Below are 9,039 nucleotides of genomic sequence, written 5' to 3' on the forward strand. Positions count from 1 at the left end.
TGACTTGCCATCTCTGAGATCTTTCGTCGGGTGGTTGGGCCGGCTTCACGTGGGAGAGGTGGATCCAGTAGGGCTTTTCAGCTACCTTAATAGCTGTGAGTGTACTCAGGATCACCTGGAACGGTCTATTCTACCGCAGCTCAAGGTTGCCTCGTCGGTGGTTGAGAATCCACACCTACTGTCCAGGCTCCGGTGGCTCCGGTAGTCGGGAGCTGTGTTCCGTATTCTATTGGGCTGATATCTGGAGGGCCTGCACCTCGCTTCTGATGTGTTGCAGGGCCTGCAAGGACTTGAGGAAATTATGATTAGAAATCTCTAGTTCCCTTCTGGTCAGTCGAGGTACAAGGGGCACAGGTTGCCCAAATAAGATTTCATAAGGGGTCCATTTATTGAGATAGGGGGTACATCTGGTTCTAAAAAGGGCGAAAGGGAGGAACTCAACCCAGTTTTCGCTGGTCTCCTCTCTCAGTTTAATTATAGTTTCCTTCAGAGTCCTGTTTATTCTTTCTATCTGTCCTGAACTTTGGGGCCTATAAATGCAATGCAATCTCTAATTAATACCTAACTTAGTGGCTAATTCTTGAGATATCCTGGATATGAATTCAGGTCTATTGTCTGATCCTAGGGCTAGGGGAATGCCATATCTAGGTATGATTTCCCTTAATAAGACTTTGCAGACTTGTGGAAGCAGCCTCTCCTTGCGTGGGGAATGCTTCCACCTATCCTGAGAAGGTGTCTACTAATACTAATAGATACCTATAATCTGACTTCCTAGGGGTCATCTCTGTGAAATCTATTTCCTACAGTTCTCCTGGAGCTTTCCCCCAATACCTTACAAAGGGGGGTAGCTTCTTATTCTGCGCATTTACTCTGGCACAGATGCTGCATCTAGAGACAACGGAGTGGACAATATCCCTGATGTTGGGCCCTACATAATACTTCCTGATAAGTTGTTCTAGCTTGTTTTGTCCTAGATGGGTACTAGTATGAATATCTCCTACTATTTCTCTTACTATTCCCTGGGATAAATAGAGCCGGGAGTCAGGAAGCTCTATCTATCCCTGCTGATTTTTCTTCCCTTTCAACTGCATCCCTTCCTGCTCTTCTTCTGGGGAATATCTAGGATCTGGAGGTAGCGTTGGCTTAGGCAGCAATGGAAGAAAGCTTTCTTGTGGCCCAGTGGCTGCCTCTCTTGCAGCTGAGTCTGCTAGGTTGTTACCCTTTACAATAGGAGAGTCCCCTCTCTGGTGTCCTTTGCAGTAAATGATGGCAACTTTGGTAGGTAGCCAAATGGCGTTTAGGAGGGCAAGAATTTCATTGCGATTTTAATGTCTTTTCCCCCTGCTGTCAGTAAGCCTCTCTCCTTGTATATGGCTCCGTGGACATGGGTAGTGGCGAATGCATACTGGCTGTCAGTGTAGATGTTGGCAACTTTTCCCTCTGCTATCTGTAAGGCTCAGGTTAGTCCTATTAGCTCTGCCCTTTGTGCAGAAGTTCCTGCGGGCAGTGCTTTCTGCCACAGGACCTTATTTTTCGTGGCCACTGCTGCCCCTGCATGTCGCTGTCCATCCTTAATAAAACTGCTCCCGTCAGTAAAGAGGGTCAGGTCTGCCTTCCCATATGCTTGATCCCTTCAGTCCGGGCAGGAGCTAGTCACTGTGTCAAGGATTTGTTTGCAACTGTGAACCAAAGTGGAGTCCAGTATTGGCAACAGGGTCGCTGGGTTCAGGGCTGCAGTTTTGAGGAACTGAACAGATGGAGGGTTCAGCAGCTGAGCTGGATACTGTGTTAGCTGCACATTAGATAGCCACCTGTCAGGAGGTGCTCGCAGCACTTGCTCTATGTAGTGTTCCCTAATGACTTTGATGTCTGGCCTTAAAGTCAATTTACTAGCCTCCTTAACTAGTATGGAGGTGGCAGCAAGCGCCCTCAGACATGTTGGCCATCCCGAGGCTACAGGATCAAGTTTCTTGGACAGATAGGTGACAGGCCTCTTCCACGGCCCAAGTTCCTGGCTCAGTACCCCTAAAGCTACCCCTCCCTTTTCTGCTATAAATAGCTGAAAGGGTTTTGCCAGATCTGGCAAGACCAAAGCTGGGGCAGCCACCAGGGCCTCTTTAAGTGCTTGGAATGCTTGCTTCTCCTTATCTATCCATGTGAACTGCTCTTCCTTACCCCTGGTTAGTTCCTGCAGGGGTTTAGCTAGTTCTGCAAAGCCTAATATCCACAGTCAGCAGTATCCTACTGCACCCAGGAATTCTCGTACCTGTCTCTTGTTAGTAGGCTCAGGGATCTGCAAGACCGTCTGGATTCGCTGGCTGGACAATGTCCTTTGCCCTCCCTGTAAGTTATACCCCAAGTAACTTACAGTTTGCATCACAATCTGGGCCTTGTTGGCGGAGACTCGATATCCCATTCGCCCGAGATCTTGTAGCAGGTCGGAGGTGGCTTCTTCACACTCTCCTTCGTCCTTGGCAGCTATGAGGATGTCATCCACATACTGGAGCAGTACGATCGATGGATGGGAGGAGCGGAAAGCCTGCAGATCTTTGCTGAGGGCTTCATTAAAAATGGTGGGGGAATTCTTAAACCCTTGTGGTAGTCTGGTCCAAGTGAACTGCCCCACCAGTCTATTATCTGGGTCATTCTATTCAAAGGCAAAGATCTCTTGACTCTGAGGTGCCAGGGGAATACAAAAGAAGGCATCCTTCAAATCCAGGACAGAATAATAGGTATGGGTTGGGGGCAATGAGCTCAGTAAGGTATATGGATTGGGCACCGTGGGATGAATAGTCTCTACCTGCACATTCACGTCCCGCAAGTCCTGGACTGGACGATAGTCTTGGCTCCCTGGTTTCTGGACGGGAAGTAGCGGGGTGTTCCAGGCTGATTGGCACCTTCGAAGGATGCCTGCCTCCAGCAGGCATTGCAAGTGCTGGGCGATTCCCTGTCTAGCTTGGGCTGGGACCGGGTACTGCCTGATCCTAACTGGTCTAGCAGTGCTAAGCGGTTGCACCAGGACAGGCGGTTGGTGAGCAGCCAAACCTGGGGGGTTGGTTTCCGCCCAAACCTCAGGTACCCGGGCATGCAGGTAGTCTGGAACCCCTTCCTCGGCCTCCTTACCTTCTAGGACGGTGGCAAGTAAGTGTTCTTCAGACAGTGGGACAGTTACTTCCATGCTAACCTCTGCCTCTTCGTTCCCCATAGGGCTTTCCTCCCGTCGGAAGGTTATGGTGGCCTGAAGTTTCTGCAATAAGTCCCTTCCAAGCAGTGGGTAAGGGCAGTCTGGAATGACTAGGAAAGAGTGGGTGATGGTGCCTCGACCTAAGTCAGTAATTCTTGTGGTGGCCCATGGGTAGGCTTCTGCTTTGCCCATTGCCCCTATTATCTTAGTAGTTGTCTTCTGCATCTGGCCCTGTGGTTTCTTTAGTACTGAGTAGGTGGTTCCCGTGTCGACTAGGAAGTCTATTGGCTTTCCTTCAACTGTTAAGGTGACCATGGGCTCCTGGGAGCTGACGGGAATGGAGCCTTGGCCCCGTCAGTCTAAGGTGTGGAGCAAGACCTCTGGGCCCTGTCTTGGCTTTTGGCTGTCGGTCTTCAACCTTGGACACTCTCTTTTCTAATGCCCTTTCTCCTTACAATAGGCACATTGATCTTTTGCTATTCGCCATCCCTGGCCCTTTTGCTGTCCCCCTTTCCCTTTGGGAGGAGGTTTCTGGGCAGCAATCAGAATTTTGGCAACTTCCTTCGCCCTGCCAACCTCTGGATCATCCCTATTGACATACACCTTCTGGGCTATCTCTAATAGCTTGCTTCTATTCTCTCCCTCAAACCCCTCAATCTTCTGATGCTTTTTCCTAATATCTGAAGCGGCCTGAGTCACAAAGGCTATATTTACTAGTCTCCTGTTCTCTTCTGCCTCAGGATCTAGAGGGGTATATACTCTATAAGCCTCCATGAGTCTTTCTAGGAAGGCTGCTGGGGATTCCTCTCTTCCCTGAATGACTTCACTAACCTTACTGAAGTTGGTTGGCTATCTAGATGCTGCCTTGAGCCCCCTCAACAGAGCCCGGCGATACTGGAGCAGCGCATCCTTTCCCCCAGTGGTATTAGGGTCCCAGGTTGGAGGTTGAGATGAGAGAATGTCTTCTATTTCCCTTCTTCCCTCCCGAGTTTCCCTTTCTTCTCTTAATACCACCTTAGTAGCTTCTCTCATTATTCTGTTTCTTTCTTCAGAAGTGAAGAGGATTTGTAAAATCTGCTGACAATCATCCCATGTGGGCTGATGGGTCCTAAAAATGGTCTCAACATCCCTGAGGTTTCTCGGAAAATGGGGGATTCTGATGTTTCCAATTGTATAAATCACTAGTGGAAAAAGGCACATAGATGAGGTGAGGAGGTACCAATGGGCCAGCATCTGTTGCCGGTGGTGGCTCCCAGAGGAGGAGGCAAAATGGCTGCGCCTCCCGGAGGAGGAGGCAAAATGGCTGCACCTCCCGGAGGAGGTGGCAAAATGGCTGTATCTACCCACACATCCATATACAGGTATTGGTCTGGGTGGGGAGCCCTATAGACCGTGGCTCTGACAGAAAACAAAATTGGAAGGTCAAAAGTGCCCTCTGTGGGCCATCCTACATTAAATGTAGGCCATTCCAGCTGGCTCAAGGTCCGGAGGAAACCTGAACTCGGCTGCGGACCTCCGTACCCCTGAGCCCTCTTCTGGAAATCAGAAAAATTCTTCAACAGACACTCGAGCATAGACTCCTGTTGTCCCATCCTAGATGACTCAGGAATAATAAGAAAGGGTAGGATACAGGCAACACACACTATTAACACAAGGAACACACTTGTCTCTCTCACACTCAACTCAGTCATTTGAGCTCAGACAAAACACAGCGCAGCACGGCACAAAAAGGATTCCTAATGTGACCGGTCACTCCTAAAGTTAACAAATCCAAATATCCAAATTTCAGAGAGCGGCGTCCCGCTTCTGAAAGCCCTGGGTAGGTTACCGGCAGCATCCCACCTACTACCTCAGGATTGTGTGCTCCGGAGCCCAAAAACCAAACCAAATGAGGATCCTCCATGAATACTTACGCAGCTTGAGCTGTCCTTCTGGTCTTCGACCCAAAACTCCACCAAGAGAGAATCCTGGGCGAGCCCCCAAAATGTTGCATCCACCGGGTATGAGAACCAACGTCGGAGACTTTCAGGAGTTTAGATATTACTTTATTGGCCAGTTTAACCTGCACAGGGGCGAACTCCCAAGATGTCCGGAGACACCGTGCTCACAAGGAGATGCAAACGGGAGCCACACCTGGTGTTTACAGCCAGGTCCTTATATATCCTAAGTGAGCAAGCATTAAACAGAAGCAGATGTGGCAGTTACCTATTGGCTAGGGAGGTTGCACGTAGCATAGCAACAGGGGCCAGCATAGCAACAGGGGCCGGTTTTAGCTTAGTGGCTAATTTCAAACATAAACTTCTGATAAGGGTCTCTGACCTTTTTTGTTCTCAGCCTCACAGGGGCCCTATCAGCATTCCCTGTTCCTTCAATAGTTACACTCTTGGCAGCCCCAGCATATCAGCACTTCCTGAATCTAACATTAAAAACATATTTAATTCTACTTATCATTTTCCTCATAGCCTCCTATTATTGCAAATTATAACTCTAATTACCATCTTACTTTTTTAAAGTAATATAAGTCTATTAATTGGAAGGAATTGTGCATGTATTTGTATATTTATGTAACAGAAGTGTTCTGTTTCATAAATGAGCACATACATAATGAGCTCTGATCAAGTCCCAGAATATAATTATCAAACTCCCCATCTATAGGTAAAAGTAGATTTACTCTCAGAAGTTACCTTGTCCTTCACTTTGGCTATAACCATTTCCAATTCAAAAATGTAGTGGTCTTTCATCTTACTTAGACATGTCTTAAATCCAAAGCACCTATTTTTGCATGGGTCTGTTTCTATTTACTGCCTATTGCAATGTCAGGCTGGCTGCTGGTCTCAACTGAACACTAAATATAACATACTCACAGCAGTGGCATTTTGGCTAAAGTTTTAATCCAGATGTTGGGGCAGCAGTTGCAACAGTAGTTGTAAGCATTAGATGTTAAGCAGACCTTCTGTCCATATTAGGCTCAGAGAAGGGGACTTCGGCCATATTGGTCTAAGATATTGGCCAAAAATCTTTAGGTTAAAATAATTTTGATTTTCTCAGTCACCTCTACAAGGTGTTATGTCCCTCTAGGGCAGGAGTGGTCAACCTTTTTACACCTATCACCCACTTTTCTATCTCTCTTAGTAGTAAAATTTTCTAACCGCCCACTGGTTCCACAGTAATGGTGATTTTTAAAGTAGGGAAGTAACTTTACTTTATAAATTTATAAAGCAGAGTTACAGCAAGTTAAAGCATATAATAATAATTACTTACCAAGTACTTTATATCGGATTTTTGCTAAGTTTGGCAGAATAAATCTTTATAAACCAACTTACTATAGTTAAATCTATCTTTTTATTTATACTTTGGTTACTCTGCTACCACTCATCATGAAAGCTGGAATGTCCACTAGTGGGCGGTAGGGACCAGGTTGACTACCACTGGTCTAGGGTGACCAACAAAGGACATGTCAGATTTTATTTTTTTACATAAGTGCAGTCTTGTATTCTAGTCTAGTTAAATCTAATTAGTTTTTGTCTTGCCAGAGATAATAGAACCTTGAATTTGTAGGAAGTCATGTGTTTGTTGATTATACATGTATTTTTGGACTTGCCCTTTAAAGTAAAATGTTGTGGTTGGTTTTCTCTCAAGTATCCATTCATCCTATGATTTAAAAATGCAAAAGGTTGATAATTTGATTTTAGTCATTGAAAGTAGGCTTTAACTATAAAGTAATTCTTCTTCACCTTTCACAGAAAATGAATCAATAGAGTTTTTCATGTGGCTAAAGAAGACAGAGTACAAATAGGGTTGTGCCCATTATTCTGGCAACCTAACATTTGTATTTATTCATTTAACAATTTTTCCACCAGATATTTTCAACATAGGGTATTGAAAAAGGTTGTGTTTTTCTGTTTTGGTTTTATTTATATTACATTTTGATGTGTTTAAATTTAACTCTGAGTTTTTCCATAGAGAACTGATTTGCTCTTTTTGTTGATGATTAAAGATTGTTTTGAGGGTTTCAAACCCACTTTAGTGTTATAAACCTTGCAACATTTTAAAACAGTACATTTCGGAAGGGATGTTTATCTTATTACTTGGCTTTGTAAAGAGTATGTAAACTTAGAATTCTGAAAAAAAATTTCAAATTTCATGTTGTTTTTCTCAACTCTTCCTTTTTTTTTGTTAATTCAATGACATGAGCAGAGGCAGAGAGACAGACTCCTGCATGTGCCCCAACCAGGATCTACCTGGCAAACCCACTAGAGGGCAGTGCTCTGCCCAACTGGGCTGTTGCTTCATTGCTTGGCAACCGAGCTCTTCTTAGCGTTTGAGTTGGAGGCCATGGAGACATCTTCAGTGTCCAGAGCCAACTTGCTCCAATTGAGCCATGGCTTCAGGAGGGGAAGAGAGAGAGAGAGTGAGAAGCACAAAGGGGAGGGGTGAAGAAGCAGATGGGTGCTTCTGTGTGCCCTGTCTGGGAATTGAACCCAGAACATCCACATGCAGGGCGGACGCTCTACCACTGAGCCAATAAGCCAGGGCTCAACTCTTCTTTCCTCTTTGCTTGCTCTTAATTTCAAAAATTAAGTTCCACAGCTTCAGTTCTGACTTTCACTTTATTTTTACTTGATTTTGTCTGTTTCCTCTTTGACCATGTTTGTATCCACCCTGGCTTTTAGATTTGGGCTGGTAGTGAAATAAAATGCATCTTAACTCACAAAGAAGTAAATGCATAAACCTAGTAGTACTGCTGGCTAGTTGTGACCATAGGTGGGCTGTGAAATTCCTGTAGTTTCCTGTGCCGCTGCTATATGCCCCCAACTACCCTGACCCTTGCCCTCAACCCTACATCTGCATTCAATCATCGTTAGTAATTCCAAAGCCATTCCTGGTTTCTGGCTGACTTTTAGATAATAAAATGCTCTCAGCTCTTACATTGTAATTAACTTGCTGCCATGTATTAACCTGTGCTAATTATTTTATAATTCACAACGTGAAGTCGACCTCAGTGAGGGTCACAGTCCTGATCATATCGTTTTGTTATTTTCTTCTTTTTAAAATGTAATAATCAAGTGTTCCACAGTGAACTTCCATTATTTAATTCATGTGCCAGAGTCATTATTCACTTTTGATTTTATTTGTTTAAACAATGGGAGAAGGAGTTAGAAATTGAGAGAATAATATCTAAAATATTGATTAAAAATTTCTTCAAACAACATAAAAAATGTCCTATACTGTATTTATGTCTGAATTAAGAGTTTAAATTTAATAATTATCATTGTTATGTTATAAAGAATTACATTTGGCAAGAAATGTAACAAAAGAGACTGAAAATGACAATCCAGTTTTATGAGGCAGTATTCTCTGAGAATTTTCAAAATTACTTAATTTAATATTATTTATTACTGTTAAATATATTTTAATTGAATTTATTGGAGTGACATTGGTTAATAAAATTACACAGGTTTCATGTATTGTTAAGTATATTTAATAATCTTAATTTGCAATCCAGTTCCTAATTTCATTGTAAATATTTAAAAAGCAGGTAAGACTTTAGACACAAATTCAAATTAAAAAATTCTGAAACACTTATCTGAATGTACATCCCCAAACACGACACAGTGTTTTTTAATTCTTTATTGCTGTAGGCAGTATCTTTAAGAAAACATTCGTAGTTTAAATTTCGAGAGTGCACGAGTTGCTAATTAAGAGACCTGATTTCTTGTGCAAAGCACCTAAAATAATTCAAAGTAAAATTATTTCCAAACAATGATAATGTGGAGGCATCTCAAGTTTTTCAATCCCAGAGCACCTTGTAGGGATAAAGTTACTCGTTGCCTGGTTTGTTTGGGAAGAAAAGA

At 43.8% G+C, this 9,039-nt stretch overlaps 1 non-coding gene across 1 annotated transcript; it reads right to left on the reverse strand.

The window, feature by feature from the left end:
- Window positions 1–7,644: 7,644 nt before the first annotated feature.
- TRNAA-UGC (transfer RNA alanine (anticodon UGC)) lies at window positions 7,645–7,720 on the reverse strand. Its single transcript has one exon. It is a non-coding gene; the product is annotated as a tRNA-Ala (tRNA).
- Window positions 7,721–9,039: the final 1,319 nt, after the last annotated feature.

This window comes from Saccopteryx leptura, chromosome 1 (genome assembly GCF_036850995.1).
Source record: "Saccopteryx leptura isolate mSacLep1 chromosome 1, mSacLep1_pri_phased_curated, whole genome shotgun sequence".
Lineage (NCBI taxonomy): Eukaryota > Metazoa > Chordata > Mammalia > Chiroptera > Emballonuridae > Saccopteryx > Saccopteryx leptura.